The sequence below is a fragment of the Orbicella faveolata genome, unplaced genomic scaffold, assembly GCF_042242905.1.
Source record: "Orbicella faveolata isolate gen_17 unplaced genomic scaffold, um_ofav_v1 contig_12, whole genome shotgun sequence".
NCBI lineage: Eukaryota > Metazoa > Cnidaria > Anthozoa > Scleractinia > Merulinidae > Orbicella > Orbicella faveolata.
The window spans coordinates 27,939,237-27,949,851 of record NW_028301539.1 but is presented as its reverse complement, the minus strand read 5'-3'; the positions used below and the strand labels follow the sequence as shown (position 1 = coordinate 27,949,851).

General features: G+C 37.2%; 2 long non-coding RNA genes and 1 pseudogene across 3 annotated transcripts; 1 reads left to right on the top strand and 2 right to left on the bottom strand.

Annotated features, from left to right (window-relative positions):
- Positions 1 to 91: 91 nt before the first annotated feature.
- On the bottom strand, positions 92 to 2,330 carry LOC149117420 (uncharacterized). The gene is made up of 2 exons (XR_016205647.1): positions 1,869 to 2,330; positions 92 to 1,076 (listed from the first exon to the last, which is right to left on the bottom strand). It is a non-coding gene; the product is annotated as an uncharacterized LOC149117420 (long non-coding RNA).
- A 70-nt stretch (positions 2,331 to 2,400) lies between these two features.
- LOC149117419 (uncharacterized) lies at positions 2,401 to 2,809 on the top strand. Its single transcript, XR_016205646.1, has 2 exons — positions 2,401 to 2,484; positions 2,662 to 2,809. It is a non-coding gene; the product is annotated as an uncharacterized LOC149117419 (long non-coding RNA).
- Positions 2,810 to 6,704: 3,895 nt separating this feature from the next.
- LOC110049412 (cytosolic Fe-S cluster assembly factor NUBP2 homolog) lies at positions 6,705 to 10,097 on the bottom strand (annotated as a pseudogene). Its single transcript, XR_016204653.1, has 6 exons — positions 9,992 to 10,097; positions 9,339 to 9,410; positions 8,775 to 8,870; positions 8,195 to 8,292; positions 7,486 to 7,554; positions 6,705 to 7,035 (listed from the first exon to the last, which is right to left on the bottom strand). The product of XR_016204653.1 is annotated as a cytosolic Fe-S cluster assembly factor NUBP2 homolog (transcript).
- Positions 10,098 to 10,615: the final 518 nt, after the last annotated feature.

Sequence of the window (10,615 nt, the reverse complement as noted above, 5' to 3'; positions counted from 1 at the left end):
CATGTCCTCATTTTTTCAAGTAACCCCATTCTGTTCTATTTTTTTTACAAAAAAGGGTCTTACACAATCAACAGATCATTAAACTGTCAAATTAAATCAATCGATCAACTTTTATTGTGCATTATTTACAGAATTAATTTACATCAGTATTATAATTAAATAAATATGAGAAGAGAAATCTATTTTGCATATGGCTATGGAAAGAATAAAAAAATATGTGTGTGGTAACCAGGGTATAGGGTAGCAATTGGCCTTTTGAAGTGGTTACAACCATGTTAAGAAAAACGCCAAGAAAAAAATAAAAGTCCTATGCCAGTTGTTATCGAGTGGTTATATATGTGTGCTGGGGGCTTCCATAATGGCTCTGCAGCAATTTTAATTAGCTTATCTGGAACATCTAATGATGGTTTTTGTACATTCAGGCTTGAGAAAAGCCTGTAGACATTACAAAACTAGATATAGGGCTATTCCACCATTTTGTCCCCCATCCCCCACTGCTTTTGTCGATGTAATTGTTTTTGTTCATTTTATACCTTTCAACCGGCTTATATAAAGCTTAATCTTTTGGGTGCTTTCAACAACAACAACAACACCAATTTATTTCAGTATTCCCATATGAGTATATGGTGTTACCAAAAATATAATACAGCTAAAATGATGTAACTATAACATTAGTATCTGGCATTGGTATACATGTAGAGGTTCCTGATGTGAAGAGAGTGATTCATATTGGTGTGCCTCAGTGTACATTAAGGAAGATTTTTTTTTAGGAAACTGCATGAACAAAATGAATGGGAAACAATGCAATGACATTGCTCTTTTACAATTCATGTTACTTCATGGTAACAAGGCTCTTCAGCCTGTTATACAACCATGTGCAACAACAAATCTCAATGTATACTTTCTACGTCTTGTGGTTGATCAGAACATCAGCCACATAGCTTTACTATCAACAATGGTTCTTTCTCCATCTCCTTTTTTTTCAGTAGTATTTATTGAACTGCAAGAGCAACATTCCCATTTGAATTATCCATAAATGGTCATCCTTCAAGGAATTTATGTAGCACTATTATGGTCTGAAAATTAACAAAGAATAGTAAATAATGGCAGGAAATAAATTATCTTTCAAAGGCTAACAAAAAGATTATGATATTTTTCTTATGGGGATATTAATGTAACTCTGTACACCTTTAATGTTTGATTTGTTTTTAGTAGAGATAATTCCCACATTACATTTGGAAACCCACTAGTCCTGATGATTCGTTATCAGTTATACATGTATAAATAATTGTCTCTTATATTTGTTCACAGTTATTTGCATGGATGATAAATTATTGTTATTTACTGATTAATGTTATTGTGATGGAATAAAGTTTTGCTAGTTGCAGTTGCTTCCTAACTAAAATGGGGAGAGAGGAAAGGGCCTCAAATTTCAGCTATGGTTATCTATGGTTATTTACCTTTACACATCATTTCCACAAGTAAATTATAAAAAAATAATAATAAATTTGGGTGAAGGCTCTAAAGCAAACTAAACTCTTGCCTGACCACAAAAGGTTTGTTTGTGTTTTTTGGGGGGAGACTATAGGGGAGGTCTCAATAATAAAGAGAGGGGAGCTAAAAAAAAAGATATTATATATATCTATAACAGCAGAAGCTTCTTAACAGATAGTAAAAGATACATACATAACAGTATGTGGAAGAAACAAACCAAACTTCATGTTCAGACCATTTGCTACAGCATCCAGGTACGTAGCAGAGTATTATAACACGGACCTTTGACTCATTTTGGCAGTTTAATATCAATACATTTTGGACTGCTAGAATCTGATCTCCTTGATCTTTCAGAGAGAGAAAAACACACTCACCTTCGCATTTCCAGTGCCACATTTGCTTAGTAAGAGTGATATTTCTTCGTCTTTTCACCTGGCTCTAAGTTTCCTTTTGAGCTTTTCATAAAGGAAGACAAACGTTTCTTAAAACCCACTGCCGATTCGAACTTAATTTTATGATTTCTTGGGGTATGGTCAGCAACAAAGTAATTGTTGTATTAGCTGGTTGATTCTCCGAGTTCTAAACGTTTCTTCCCACCTTCTCCGCTGTTACAACAAAGGACGATGATTACGATCGTGAATGACATCGTTGCAGGCGACGTACTCCTTTGGTTACGTGGAAACTTTAACGATTCCTTCGGATCGATCGGGAAAGGTCACCATTTGTTTTTTCGTAAAGCGCGCCTGTGTCAACTGAGCGAAGGTGCCGCCTCCGGGCCGGAAGTAAAATGGAATGCGTAGAGCTTTGTAATTTTCATTTCTGCTGCACATTCATTTTTTGTCAGCCAATGAAAAAATTCGAATTTTTGGGTGCGTCCAGAGCTACTCGTCAACGGCATTTTAAGACGAGTAGCACTGGGGACGAGAATGCACTGCCGTCCTCATCTCGTCGAGGACGCCATTTCGCCCGTCTAGCCGTCGTATCGAAGACGTGAGTATTTTGCACTTGTTTTGCCCCGATAACTGTTCCAATCGACTTTATTTTCAGTTATATTGATAGAAATGTTTATAGCATTCACAGTTTTCGTGGTTGTAGTGTAGAATACTACGCTGAGATACGAAAATGTGAGTGAAAATATTCCTCGTCTGTTCGTTTGTGTTTCTGCAGCCACTGTGCAGACGCTATCACGAGTGTGCAAGCTCAATACAAACTGTATGCATTGAGAATACACCAGTGTAAGTACAGTTGATAAATTGTTGTAAGAATGAATGCCATGGAGCATCTATCGAGCAAATAAAATACACATTTTCAAACTGTTTAGTTGTTGTTTTTATACTACCCGGAACTTGATGCAACGTTTGTTTGAATTTTATAATGCTTGTTACAATTACAGATGGAAATTGAAACGTTCAACAAAAGACAGGATTCTTCGGCGACAGAATTCCCAAACGCTTTAGTGGTAAAAAGCCATCTGAAGCAGGTCGATCAGATTGTTCGTTTAATTTTTTCATACGGAAATTATGGTTTCTCTATTAAAATATTGACAGATGTTTGCTTCGCTTATAAAGAAAAAGAAATTCAGCATCGCTGTTCACTATCGTTTAAGCCTAATAGGATAAGATTTCTATCATCTCTTTTATAGTCTAATGGATGTCATTGCTTCTGTGAATAGCTTGTACGAGGTTCCAATTATTGACGTCGCCGTCCTTTGCGAAAATGCACATCTTAAGCATTTTGTTTTTGGCGACACGACGGGACCCGCGAAAGTTTCCCGCGTCCACTGCCGTTGCCGTCCTGGCCTTCCCGTCCTCGTATCTTAAGGTCCCTAATAGGTTGGCCAAGACATCAGCCTTGGTTTACAGCGTACATCTTTGATGTTACGGTTAATTGGCAGCTGCCAAAACAAGGTATCCGCTGACCAGTATCACGTGACCATATTGCGAACTCAAGTTCAGAGCTCATCAGGGTCCGTGTGTTTTTTTTGTTTTTGTTTTTTTTTTTTCTGAGTTATTTTTTTGTAAAAACAAAAAATACCTCTTGATCGGTGGGTCTGAGGTATGTTATCATCGGGTCAATGGGTCAATGGGTCAATGGATGAGTGAGAGATGTGTGTATGTCACACACCAATCAGATTGGAGCTGCTATAAACAACCAATCAAATTGCCGCTTTAAAGTGAATCACATGTGTGGAGATTTCATGATGATTTTAGAACGGCTATCTTTGTTTTTCTACAATCAGAAGCAGGTATTCTTCTGACATTTCCGATGCTTCGTTTACTATGGTTGAGCCCAGGACTTTGTGCATGGGTTTCAAAAGAGTTCAGAATTCGTTAATCAGCCGAAGAATCATAGTCTTTGGAATACACTAACATGTCATCAAGGCTCTGCCCCGAGAAATTTCGAACGAAATGAGTCTTAACCGCTCGGTAACTTGGTGAATTCTAAGACAGAAACGATTGTTTTTAGTGCAAAATGTACCATTGGGATTTCGTCCTTGATTGTATTCCTCAGGCTATCAGCAATATTATTTGCATGACGTGCAGTTCATAAAAAAAAGAATTGAGTCCAAACCATTTAGTATGTTTGCGCAAAATTTTTCAGTTTGTGCAGTTTGTTTGTGAATCCAAGTTTCAATGAAGTAACGCTGTTCACGGAGTAATACTGCCTTCTTATTGAAACGTTCCTTGGAATCGATACTGTCGAGATACTCATTTCAAGTGGTTGTCTCTGTCAAAACCAAAGAAATTACGGACGGTTAGTTATGAATGGGAACGCTGCTGAGTTTAAATGTGCTTTTGGGTCGGAGTCGGGGCCGGGGTCTCTTTTTTTTACAATTTTTTTTCCTTCTTTCTTTGAGTTTCTTTTTTAATGTCTCTTTTCTTTTCTTTTCTTTTCTTTTTTTTAACGTAAACTCCGATTTTTGGAAATTTGCACCAGCAGTGCATCATTGCTATATCTTTGCATATATATAAAAAAAATGAAATGCGGTGGAGCTCATTTGTTACGCACATCACCGCAAACAACCAGCGTCACATTTCAGTCAAGACGGTCAAGACGGTCAAGACAGTCAAATATAGAAGATGTACACATTTCTCGGTGTCAGTAAAACGCGGACTCGGGGTCGGGACCGGGTTCGGGGTCGGGATCGGGGTCTCTTTTTTTTACAATTTTTTTTCTTCTTTCTTTAAGTTTCTTTTTTAATGTCTGTTTTTTTCTGTTCTTTTCTTTTTTTTTTAACGTAAACTCCGATTTCTCGCGATTGCATCAGCAATGCATCATGCATTACTTTATCTTTGCAGATAAAGAAAATAATGAAGGAAAGAAATGCAGTGGAGCTCAATTGTTAGGAACATCATGACCGCAAGCAACCCGCGTAACATTTCAGTCAAGACAGTCAAATATGGAAGATGCACACATTTCTTTCCTAGTTCAGCGCCGATTTCTTCAATGGAAGTCCACGAGTTAGTCGAGAATTAAGGGATCCGTTATTTAAGCCTATAAAAATAAGTCTCAAAAGCTTAGTATAGATGGTCGAATAATGCTCAATGCTTCTGTCTCACTGAAATGCTCGAAAAAATGCTATCATAATGTACAAAAAAGAAACATTCCTTGCGCGGTTCAATTCAAAGAGGTAAACTCAAATCTCTCTTGTAAAGTGACAAAACATTCTTCTGTAACTGACCTTTCTCCGATCACCGAAAAGGCTCTCAGGCATTGGGGCGGGTAACGTAACAGGGAAACTTCCCAAACTCTGCAGATTTCATGGCGTCTTATAAAATTTATGCTGACAGTTTTTCATGCGTTTGGTTGTTTCAAGTCTCAAGTTAGATATCGCTGTTTACTTTAAATCATGTCTTCTTGTTCAACTGAGTTTTGATATCGATATTATGTAATTTGAACTGGTTTTGTGGAATATCAAAACCTAAAAAAGCTACAATCATTGCTGGCAACAGAATAAGACCATGCTATTGCGCGACGATGTTATAGCAGAGCTCCTGCACGCCGAAGACCCCATTGCTTAGAAAATTTGGTAACCCATCGAGCTAAAATATTTTGGTTGTCACGTGATTGTCCGTCCGTACGTCCGTACGCCCCCCTCATGTAAATCAATGTGAAATGTCACTCTACAACAACTCAGCTCCCAAGGCTTTTCACTTAGAGATCAGGAGAGGTGGGTTTACAGCATACATCTTTGATATTGGGTATCCATGTTATGTTCAATTGACACCTGTCAAAACAAGGTATCCACTGACCAGTATCACTTGACCATATCTCGGGCTCATTTTTAGAGCTCATCGAGGTCACTTTTTTTTTTAAGCTGACCACCGCCCAGTTAGAGGTTTTCGATTGGATCCCAGGCTCAAGCAAGGTTAACTTGTAGTAATCAGGAGCTCTGCTCTTAGGCTTGGCTAAATCTATATGTTACTTAAAATGGTTCTTGTTATAAAATGAATCAAAAAAAATTATCCAGAATCAACACCAATCTGCCATTTTTACAGACTGCATGATGTTTAGTTGTCTCGCTGGGAACAGTTCCATCTAGTGCGAATAAACAAAGTCACTGATCGATTGCTAAAATCAGAGGTAAAAAAAAAACGTTCTCTGGTAAAATTGTATAAAATTGTGAGCTTTCAACAGCCAGTCTGCTGTCTTCGATGGACAAAAATGAAGTGATAAAATAGACCTAAGAATTTGAATATAACAAGCGAATGGCATATATTAAATAGAATATGTAGGAAAGAATGTGAGAATGCTAAAAGTGTGAAATTAGAGTTTGTTTAAAAGAATATTATATTGTCCTGGCAGAGGGCATGAATTGTTGTCTACATATTTATTTATTTACTGGTTTATTTCTATCTTATTATTATTGTTTCTATCTGGTTATATTATTGTCAGTTGTTATTATTCGGTATCAAGTTATATTTTTCGTTCATGGTTACATGAAGTCATGCCAAATTTAAATCTTTACTGGCGACCAACTGAAGAGGTCACAGACAAAACAAGTCTTGAAGTTGCATATACTATGTAACTATGTATCGAAGAAAAATTCAAACGAAGCTTTTCCCAAATCAAGATGTTGTTCAGTAATCATACTTTCTATTGTGCATGGTTTCTATGCTTCCACAACACTGCAATGCTTGGTTTAAGTGAGTGGCAAAAGCGTCCATAGAGGGGTGAAGCCATATTTTTCTATGTTTTCTTCCTTAATGACTAGAGCAGGGCTTGATTGGTGATTGCCGTAATTATCACCACTGGTTTGATTGATGAGAGACTGGCAATGTAAGGAGAAAACCAGTGGTTGATCACTTGGCCATCTCAGTCACAACTGTCCAACTGTATAAGCGTCACATACTCAACAACCATTTTTTGAAAAAAAAAGTACTTGTTCCTTCAGTCACTGATCTCCATTGCTTTCCATTTCTAACAGTTTGGAAGTGATTGCGTTAACTGCATGTAGTGTTTGTGATTTAGGAAACAAGTCAGTAAAGGCTTGACCATCTCCTAAGGATTGCATTAGACTGGGATCCAGTGGAATACAACCTACAAAGAAGGAGAAAATTATCCTTTCAAGGGCTGAAAGCAAGATATAGCTAGAAGACTCTCCTCTGTGAAAACTGACTGATTTCAATGTCAAATTGAACACATCACATCAGTGGGAATTTTCTGCAATTTGCAATGACCCCTAGGCCTAGACTAGATCACAACAATCTGTTGACTGCTCTTTGATAAGCTTGACACAACAAAGAATTTTATTGACATTTCTTAAGCTTCCAGCAAATGAGACTGTTGCATTTCTAGAAATATACTTCACTGCTTGATACTAAATTTAAATGTAGACAAGTGCCCTCTCCTTTCTTTTACCAGACCCCACTTGTCCCACGCCCACTTTTTCAATCGTCCCCACTGACTGAGAGCCTGGAACAGGCTAGATTGCCCCTCACCCCTCTATCCCCTTCCTGTGTAGTCATCTATGATAGTAAGTATTTTTACCTAAAAATGGAACATCGCAGCTCTTTGCCAAGGCTTCACCTCCTCCTTTTGAAACACATTTGTGCATTCCTAAAAGAAAGAAAGTGGAATATTATTTCACATTGAAGATGAAGGCACACTATAACAGTCAAAAATACAACAAGTCATACATGTAGTAAGTTTTTAATATCATATAAAGGAATAGCCTCCTCCACACAATCATGCATTTTGCATGGACTTGTCAGGCAGTGGTTCCTCCCAGATACCATACGTGTGCAGTGAAAGGTCTTAAAGCCCTGACCATATTTAAAGATGAAGCAAAAGATACTGATAACCTGTTTAAGGCCCGAACCAAGAAAAATGACATCCAATTCAAGGAAAAAACAAAAACTAAGAATGGCAAGAACAGGTCAGCTGTATTTTGCTTCTGTGACACTGGAAGTTTAAAAGCATCAAGTGTAGACTGAACTTATTTTCTGTTTAGCCGGGCATTTACACACTGCAATGTTAGCGGACACAATTTACATGTAGGTAGGTACCCTGTCTAAAGATCACACTGTGAACTCAATTAATGTCAACAGGGGCAAAAATGACACCCTATTTAAAGATTGAGAACCTCAAAAACTATACGCTATCCCACGGCACAAACCTATATATCCCATATATGGGAGAACCCTCCCCCCTTGGGTGTTTCCACCAAAGAGCATCTGTATAGGAGGCTAACACTTACAATACAATGAGGACAGACAAATCCACTCATGTTCTCCACCACTCTAGGGTTGGGATTTTAATTTTAGTTCTCTTCTGATGTCAGACACTGCCCACACCCTGAGAAACAACAGAAATGTTATTAAAAAATCCATCAAAATGCCAAGTATTACATACTAGTTCATTCTGGTAAATGTCTTGCAAATCTTTTATTAAGCAATTGAAGACTGAGGATTATCCCATGCCCAAGAACAACTGCTGATATAATTTTTCTTGGAAAACAAAGGGAAAAAAATGAGAGTTAAAATTTCAAAACTGGGGACCAATTTTGCCAATCAACTGATACTGAACTAATCTTAGGTTTTGGCCAAACAATGATTAAAGCCCATTCCACCTGAATTGATTGACTATTAAAAGGCTAGTAAATGCCTAAGTGAAGGGCTGGCTTTCTTCAATGCTCTAAGGGCTAAATCAACAATGTATTAGTCAGAGTACACAAATTTTAGCAAACATAAACTTTCTGAAATCCAAATAAGGCTTACTGATAATTAACAACATTGATCGAAAGTTAATTATAAAATAAAATACTTTAATATGCATACCTGAGGGGTAGTGACAAATCAAAAATAGCTCCATCTGGATTGCAATGTCGCAGATTTTCTAATAACTGTAATCATTTATGTGTTCATCAGATGTTCCTGGATTGAACAAAACCAATCTTAGGACACAGCAATAATGATAGGATTACACTGCATACCGCAAAATGAATATGCACCATTGTACTATTAGCAAAGTTAACAATAAAGAGTATACCTACTGCAATCAAGGGAGGTCAACTCCAGTCTCCTAGTGTGGAGTATTGTTACCTCTCCCTTAAATGTTCTTAATGGGGAGCTAGCCTACTGCTGGATGCCCCCTAGTATCCCCGTATTTTTGAAGTTCAGGCTGGCCAACAACTTGTTAGCACTAATTTCTCCTCCTGTGCGATGAGAGGCATTGAAAGTCAATTCTCTTACCTAAGAATGCAGTACAAAGACCCATGAACAGGCCTTGAATCCAGACTTATTGAATATGTACAGTGTAAGACGTTAACCACGGGGCCACTGTACATCACACATCAGTACATCACAAGCCTCTGAAAATAACATTTTATATGGTCGTCATACCTGAAGGTGTATCAGTAAGCTGGAAATCCAGGTCACCCCAACACACATCTGATAGAAACTGCTTGATCATTGCTAAAAAAAAAAATACCAGTAACTGTCACTTGAGAACTCAAGGAAGTCTACAGGAACATCAAACTGTTTGTAGCAATCTACAGAATTTGCTTTATTTTAAAAACCATTAATAAAAGCACATCACAGACAGTATGGTGCACAGGCCTGGAACAAAGTTGTTTTAAGATAATAGTAAAACATTTTGCTGATTTCAAACGTCTTCCTTTCATTCAAAAGCTCAGAAATGCTACAGTGTTTCCACAAGTAGTTGTATAACTTTTGTACAAATAGTGTGCTGTCACATAAAATATTTTGTAATTTCTATATCAACTAAACATAATACTGCCCCTAAAAAAGAAAACTAAGTATTGTTTGCTCACTATCAATAAAGCCCAATTATAGCTACCTTAAGTAAGAAAACGTTTTTTTGAGGTTTCCTACATTTCAAACTAAGGTAATTTGGCATATTACAAAAACATGACTCAACATGTGGTGGCATAGCTCCTTGAAGTGATTTCAGTAAAGTTTCACTAATGGTGAGACACTTAGATCTAGCTTTTTAAAAGCATATATTAATTAAAAGAGCATAAAGGAATAAATACCATTTCTCTTGGGTCCTCTCCACAAGAGAGCATCATCTCTCTTATTTACCAAGAAACCAATTGACATAACAGCCAGTCGTTGGTCCCTGATTGTGTAAACTGGAACCTAACTAAAAAGAAAAGTTCACTGCGATCTTTAGAAAATACTTGTAAACACCTTCAGCAAAGAACATAGGCAAGCTTTGATGTCGATAACATAACAGCTGATCTCATAAAAAAAATTAGAAAGTGAATATATGAAAAGTTTAATTTAATTAAAACATAGGTCTGGAGCATTTATATTGCAAATAATCAAAATTTTGTGAATTAAAAAACTTCCCAAGATCAAGCAAGTTCACCCACAAAAGTTTCAAGGATGTGAGGTGTAGTGGCCCCTGACAGACCAGCATTCCATGTAGGAGAAGCTGCAATACTTCAAGTCAGTTTCTTGCTATCACACTGGAGATAAGGAATTCTCCTGAAATGAGCCACTAAAGTTCATAGACACTCTTTAATTTACTATTACATATTAAACACAAGTGTGAGTGTTGTTACACAATGTCTATTAAAGTATATGCATCATGTAGTGAATGGCTCCCACAGAAATTATGGCTTCAGAAGACGATCCTTTACATGTATGTGATG